The following is an 8065-nucleotide window of genomic DNA, read 5'->3' on the forward strand; positions in this document are numbered from 1 at the left end:
ACCTATCTTACTACTTTCCTTTATGGTATGATTATATTTTATTAAAATATTTTTTTGTACAGTTTTCTGTACCTTACCAAGGGTGGCACAGTGGTGAATCAGGTAGTATGTGTGCTGCACAGATCCAGGGGCCTAGGGTTGTGGGTTCAATACTGTGTCTCTGTCTGTGAGAGGTTTGGTGTGGGTTTGTCCAGGTTTCCTCCCAAACACACATGGTAGGTGTATTGGCTATGTGAAACCAGGGTCAATGAAATATTTCTGCCTTGTGACCCTGACTAGAAAGAAGCGAATAAGAAGGTTGTTGGATGATGTACTTTGTATTCAAAGCCAGGTCAGTGCGAGATAATACACAAAAGCATATTGATTATCACTGTTAACTTACTGTTAAAAGCTCAATTAACTTAAAATTCAAAGGCAGCCAGGTTGCTTAATTTTATTATTAAAATAACAAATCCTTATTTATAGTCGTCAGTGTGTGACAAAAGCATTACTAGCCAACAACAGTATTTGTTCAGTGTTCAAAGAACTTTGTCCCCAGACTTGATTTCTATCATCAGTCTAGCATTTTCTATCATTATCCCTCACTCATCACATTTGGTTTACAACTCCACCCCCTCCTAAGTTAATCAGGTTAGAATAAGGCACTCAGCCTATCGACGCCCCATGCAGTTCCTTTCCATTTCGTTTGCAGCGCTTGCTATTATCGCTGCCCAGCATCACAATCAGGCCTTCTTAAAGCCCTTGAGTTTCCACTGCTTTGATTGACCCAGCAGGCACTAAAGCCTAAAGTGATCAAAATATGCCGGTATGGGTGCACTGTTGTTACACTTAGAAAGAATGCAAATGGAAAGCAAGAGACCAGCACAGATGTGTTTGCCTTGGATAAACATAGGAGTTATTGCTGTTGTGGATTCTTTTTGTTGTTGTTTTTTTCACCTTGCTGCACTACAGGCTCTTTTTTGTAACTAGAAGCAAAGCAGCTTTAGAAGCAATTCCATCTTTGAAATACAATGTCATACTCATATGATGTTTAAATTGCAACTTTGCTTAGCCTATCTCTTAACACCAGCTTTTCAACACATCACTGCTCTTTTTATATGTTAGGGGCTCAAAAGGGTTCAGGGATATTCAATCATCAACCGCTAGAGGAAGAAAAAAAAACAGATAAATGAGCCTTGGAGGAAAACCAAAATAAAATCCCCACATTTCACAAGTCCAAGAGTGGTTTCCATGTTCCTCAATGATAGCTTTTATGTTGCTGATCAAATACGTTCTGCTATAATAAAAAAAAAGAAGAAGAAAAAAAGATAAACACAATCAAACAGGCTTTCGTCTTTCAAGCGCAGTTTAGGAGGTTCAAAGGAGAACACAAGCGCTGGATTTTAAAAAAAAGGAAGGAAAAAAATACTATTTTACCAGCAGACAAAGTCGTTTTATGAGACGGAATGGTTCGTCTTTCATGTTGTGGACAGACAGGGAATGAAATAAGGCGATAGATGCAGAGGCCAGTTTTCCTCCAGGCTCAGCACGCTGAGATACGGGCCCAATTCTCTGTATCTTCAGGGCGAAAAGGGTAAAAAGTGTGTGGGATTTACGTGCTTGACAGCAGCAGCAGGGGCACCAGGGGGAGTTTAAGGCTTGCCACCTGTAAGAACACAGATCCACTGTGCCAGTGCAACAGCCAGATGTCAGAGAGGAATGTGTAATGATGCGTTTATGCAAATGAAACCAATTAAGCACAGCAAACTCGCTTGGTCTCACACTCTCTAATGACAGCAGAGAGACCAAGGGTTTTAAGCCATGTTTTTATTTATTTCCCTAAAAGTTTGACTTCTGTGACAATGAATGACCTCTTTTGAACTCATAGGTGAAGGTATTTGTTCATAATATATTAGTATATAATAGTTTGTTCAGTTCTAAATATGAAAGAAGTTTTTAATAGGCTTATAGACCCAATGACCTCAAATGATGATGTCTAGATTTGGTTTTTAGATTGCAAAAAAAAAACATATACAAACATATGGCCTCATGCACCAACCATTTATAACCCCTTAACGCAGAAAGGCCCATTACTCAGTAACTACAGGGACTTCTGTAGAAACTGGTGGGACTGTTCTTTGGTAATAGAAGTTTGTAATAACACTTTCGGGGGGCCACCGGGCCATAGGCTTTTTAAAGGGTTAGGAAGACCCACATATTCAGTTTTACAAATACTTTTGACATTCACTAGTGTTTGGAAAGTGAAGGGATATATCACTATAAGAGAAAAAAAACACATGAATCATGAATCTGATGTAGACTTTTCTCAAGAACAAGTTTAAGAAAAATCCTAGGAAGATATTGGTGAATGAGGCATATGGTTCTTTATGTCACCGCAAGAGTCACTCAAAGAACCTTTTGAGACACTTTCTTTTTTAAGAGTGTATATGCCAGAAAGTACCCCTTACAGTACCCCTTCTAGTTAGTAGATGCAGCCATTCCTGATATGAATGCATACACAGCTTGTATTTCCTCCTCTGTAAAGTGTTGTTGGTAGGATGCTTCGGAGCAGCTGCTTCGGAGCAGAGGCTTCATCCAGTACCTTTGGGATATACCTCCAACAAACCTGTCCTCACTTTGTAGGTCGATAATTACGGACTGAAGTCCATCTGTCCATCTGCAGACTTTTTAGCCTCCTTCACACTGTTCTTCAATGGTCAGGACCCCACAGAGGGTCTTGACCTATTGTTTGGGTGGTGGATCTTTCTTAGCACTGCAGTGACAATGACCTGGTGGTGGTGTGTTAGTGTGTGTTGCGCTGGTACAAAAGGATCAGACAGAGCAGTGCTGCTGGAGTTTTAAACACCTTAGCGTCACTGCTGAACTGAGAATAGTCCACCAACCAGAAATATCTAGTTAACAGCGTTAGCTGTGGGCAGCATCCTGTGACCACTGATGAAGGACTAGAGGATGACCAACACAAACTGTGCAGCAACAGATGAGCTTCTATCTCTGATTTTACAGCTACATGTTGGGCCAACTAGGTAGCAGTGTCACTTATAGAGTGGGCAATGTGTGGACACAGTGTTTAAGCACTCCAGCAGCACTACTGTGTCTGATCCACTCGTACCAGCGCAACACATGCTAACACACCACCACCATTTCATGCTGAGAATGTTTTGGGGTTTTTTTCTCAGTGCTGAGAAATATGTAAAATACTGCATTAGGGTTTTCTGCAAATATCACGTTTTAATGTCTGTCTAATAATTAAAAAGGCCCAAACTTTTGCCTGAGACTGTACACGCAACATAATTCACAAAAATGTTCATGACATAGACATAGGCCATGACATAGACTTACCAAACATTAAATAAGCAATAATAATAGAATGTTATGCAGTCTAAAGCTCTCTGGGTCTAAACTGTGAAATGTGCAAACCACGCTAAATTATCTCCTAACCCCTCAATACCAGGATGCGCCAAATCCGCCCAATAGTGCTGAAGGAATATCTGAGAGGCAAAATGCAAGAACACCAAGTAATACTGAGTAAGTACAGAGACGTCAGACATGTCTAAAACCTGCTTTAACAATGCTCTGTAACTTCTGGTTTGGTCCTGTTTCAGTTAATCCGCCCACTGCTTGGATGGCTATGAACAATGCTGATTTAAAAAAAAAGCTCTGGTTTACGTCTCCAATTCGAAAGCATTTGCATATTTTTCACATGGCTTAACAGAATTAAAAAGACACTTTGCTACACCCTAGGGTAACATCGTTGAAAATGACACTATGACCAGTGGTAATTAAGGAGAAGTATGATGAATAAAGTATATTAAATAATATAAAAGTCAAATGGGTGCTTGTGGCAATATAGCTTAATAGATCCATTAAATATGGATTAGCGTAATGGCTCAGGTGAGGAGTATTAAAAAAGCGAGTAAAAGAGAAAACTTGTATCATATAATAAATAGGAAAACTTCACAAACCAGCCTTAACCCGACTAAGTGAAGGGGTGCCAAGAAACGTACATCTGTGCTAATAGGCTGGAGATAACTAGCACTGCTGACGTCCTCCACCTCTGACTCACTGTTCTGGCTGCAGCCAATATACTGCACATCCTGTGGAGCCAATGAAGAAACTACAAGACTCATTATTCTAAAACAGAGAGAGAGAGATTGAGTGTGTTTCTCTATGGGCAAGGCCCTGAATGTGTGTAAACTTTCAGAAAGTCAGTGGACCAGTCCATGCCCGTTTTGAATTTACACGACGATCAAATAATTTCTGAAAATATTAATTAAAGTATGCGCTTGGGCATATCATATGACAATGTTGTGGCTAATATGGATTGTTGTTGCTGTTTGTCAGGAGATCACATATTTGAATTCCAGCCAAAATAAATTTGCCAAGTACTGGAGTGCCCCCCGTTTGCCACCGATATCAATAATGTTCTTGTTATCTGGTTTGATGTAGGTCGTGACATTGGGTGACCTAAATTCAATGTCAGGACAACGCAATTTCTGACAACGTAACTAGAAGAGTAACAACAGCTAAAGTGGATATTTTGTTGGCTGTAAGTTGTGATGTTAAGTAAAAAACTTATTATAAACCCAACATCTGCTAAACTTGATAATGTTACCGTCCACACAATGTGACAATTCTAATAATATTAGACGTTGATATGTTGTTGGTGTTGAGTAAAATTCAACATCTGTCTAACATTGGAGCTTGATGTCAACTCAATGTTGGTTTTTGATATATGATATGTGACTTCGAATTCCAACCAATTTTCAATGTCTGTACATTTGTTTTTTTTGACATTTTCAATGAAGATTTAAGGTCCATCTGATATTAAAAGTCCAATGTCTTTCTGATGTCAAGTTGAAATCCAGTGCCTGCTGATTTATTGACAATATTTTTACAAATACCAATAAAACTTCAGTTTCTCAATATTTACCAAACTTTCCGCCAACCGATTTATAGTTTGGGCCCTAATATGCAGTCTTCTGTTTGCCAAAACAAAAGTCTCCAAATTCCAAATATGTTGCCTATATTGCACCATAGCTCCTCCAGTCTCTTTCAGTTCCAATTTCAATTCAACATTTTTAAAAAATAATAATCGCAGCAAACCTGTGAATCGATTTGACGGACACATTACCAAAAGAATCATTACAATTGAATCATTGTAAGGTCAGAGACTTATGCCCCTGCAGTAAATGAATGGAGATGCTTCTCCCTCTAAGGCTCAGCAATGATATAGCTGACAAGAGCAAAGTAATAATGGAGCACAATCGAGAACGGAGACAAAGAGCCACCTGCAGTGTCCCTCAGGCGAAGGGCAATATCACCAGCCACTCAGTCGGTGTGCTAATAATCCACACACACATACACCGCACCAAGCGGAGCAACCAACTCACCAACTCACGCAGCCAATCACCAGTCTGGCTCGCCACGACGCTGAAGAAGCACTCGTTAGGGGGCAGTTGTTTCACGCTGGCATTAGCGCTGGCGCTAAAGTGACGCACAAAGAGTGCCTTGTTGCCTTTGTGGGCAGTCATTACTCACTCTCAGTGGCAGCTGTAATTACATCCCTCTTTTCCCAGCATCCCTGTGTTTACCCTGTGTGACTCTGAGACAGAGAGATTGGGCCTGAATCATAAAACACCTTCTTTCCCCCGGCCCGTAAAGAGCCTCATCTCGGCCATATCTCAGAGGCGAAGCCCCCCGTTCTGTGGGATGATTCACTGCATGATTCTCTGGCAATTGTGTCTGCCTCTTCAAAATGCCCATGTATTTCATGCTTGATTACCGGCTGCCAGCTTAGAGTTTACGCATCCAACCAACGGCAAAACTAGCGGCTGAGCCAGCTGCCGTTCTGACCCACTGCCTGTGGCTCTGGTCTAGGATTTTCTTTTGCACTGGGGTGAGCGTCTAGGGTGTGCGTGTTATGATAGATGAAGGCCAATGTCTTGCTTACTGAATAGTTTGATCACAATTCCCAGTCTGGTTAGCTTTGAGACTTCGCCAGTGTTGTAGCATCCCGTCTAATTCCTCTCCATTTATGCCGAGACACAGCTCACTGCATATTTCATTCTTGGGGTTGGATGATATTCAGCAGGTGAATACAATTCCACTGCCTTGTAGTTATAAGTGTAATGATTTCAATATGTATTGAAAATCAAATGTACACGTGTATTGGAATTTTAAGTAACACTCACCGAGCAATTTATTAGGAAGGCCTGTAAACCTACTCATTCATGCAATCATCTAATCAGCCAATCATGGGGCAGCAGTGTAATGCATAAAATTATGTAGAGATGGGCCAGCAGCTTCAGGTATTGTCATGTACATGTCCTGAAGCTGCTGGCCCATATCTACATGATTTTATACATTACACTGCTGCCCCATGATTGGCTGATTAGATGGATACAATGTGACAGGCTGGTTGGAGTATTTTTGTTACTGCTGGCATTTTCAGCACATCAGTCTCTGGGTTTAAATGTTTACTCAGAATTGTGTAATTAATAAAAATGACCCGACAAGTTCCACCTGACAGAAAGGCTATAGTAACTAGCTAACCGCTCTGCTCAAATGTGGTAAGCAAAAACACAACTCAGAATCTACAACACATCCAACATTAAGAAGGATGAGCACTTCTGTCAGCCAGGAACAGAAAGCTGAGGACAAATGTAGCCTGGTCTAATAAATCTCAATTTCTGCTGAAGCACACAGATGGTGGGCTACGAATTTGGTATAAGTATCATGAATCTAGGGACCTAACCTGCTATGTGGCAATGGTCCAGGCTTGTAAGAGTGGTAAAATGTTCTAATGGCTACTTTTAGCATGACCATGAAGCAAGTCGCAAACCAAAAACCATCACAAACTTTCATGGACACGACAGTGAGTTCAGTGTTCTTCAGTGGTCGTCCAAGTCACAGAATCCAAATAGATGATCCAATGGAAACTAATGTGCGTCCAACAGATGACCTTTGGGTGTGGTTGAGGTGTTGGAGTTTTGCAGCATAAATCTTCTCCTGAAAAAGGAATTGTGTGATACATTGTGTGAACATGGACCAGAATATCAAAGGAATGTATTCAACATCTTGCAGAATCCATGGCATGAAGAATTAAGGCTGTTGTGTGAGTAAAACCAGCCTGCCTGGTATTAGTATGCATAGTCTTCCTAATAAAGTGCTTGTTGGGTGACTATCACATATAAAATGAACTGATTTTTAGGGGATATTTTGTTAGAAGATGAAATTAGAGCTCTTTTTTACCACACAAAATGTGGAAAATGGAACTCAGTCTTGATCAGTTGGACATATATATTTGTGGTAATGCCCCTAGAGCATGTAAGCTGTGCACATGGTGCTCATAAACGTGCTCATTTTAACATGTGAAATCAAAGCACATAGAGGCACTGCTTATATCTGCCATATCAAAAATGTGTCACATCATGACACCAACATATCGTATCGAAACGATGTTTTACATTTTGTGTATCGTCAAACCCCTACTTGTAACTGAGCTACAGCTGTATATGGAATGTGAAAGCTGTTCTAACACAGCATGACGAGCACACACTGGAAAAATAAGGTTACGATATAAATAAACTGCTTGACCCAGTGTTTGAGAGACTTTCACAAAAGACCTTACTGACCTAAAAATGAAGTGCTGCGTGTTAAGACCCCCAAGGCCTCATTCAACATTTGCATTTCCAGGCCCAAAAGAGACAAACTGTTTCATTAGCAAGTGTTGTGTGGGCATGCTTTGAAACAAGATCATTCGCGAGTACATTTCGGTACAATAATAATTTACTGAGCCATTAATTGGAACAACTTATCATTTTAACCACCATTTTTTTCGAAAAGGCATAGTAGGCTAAATCACATCCTGAGGATATGACTATTTTGTGAGAATCAAAAAGGCTTGACAGCAGAGTAAAGAACCACAGGATTACTTGAAATTTAAGACATTGTTTTTACCTTCCTCAGATCAGATTGAATTTGATTGGCTGAAAATGTACTCAAGTAAACAGCGGTTTTGAGACTGTGGAAGAAATAATCTGAAGAGGTCTACATATTTGAGCTG

General features: G+C 40.3%; 1 protein-coding gene across 2 annotated transcripts in view; it reads right to left on the minus strand.

Annotated features, from left to right (window-relative positions):
- Positions 1-7940: 7940 nt before the first annotated feature.
- Positions 7941-8065, minus strand: part of lratd2a (LRAT domain containing 2a) — a 1887-nt gene continuing 1762 nt past the window's right edge. For both annotated transcript variants that reach the window (XM_072674791.1, XM_072674792.1), the window contains exon 2: positions 7941-8065. This exon is cut by the window's right edge and continues 1051 nt beyond it. The gene's annotated coding sequence lies outside the window, so the exon portion shown is untranslated.

The sequence above is a fragment of the Salminus brasiliensis genome, chromosome 3 (assembly GCF_030463535.1).
Source record: "Salminus brasiliensis chromosome 3, fSalBra1.hap2, whole genome shotgun sequence".
In the NCBI taxonomy this organism is placed as follows: domain Eukaryota; kingdom Metazoa; phylum Chordata; class Actinopteri; order Characiformes; family Bryconidae; genus Salminus; species Salminus brasiliensis.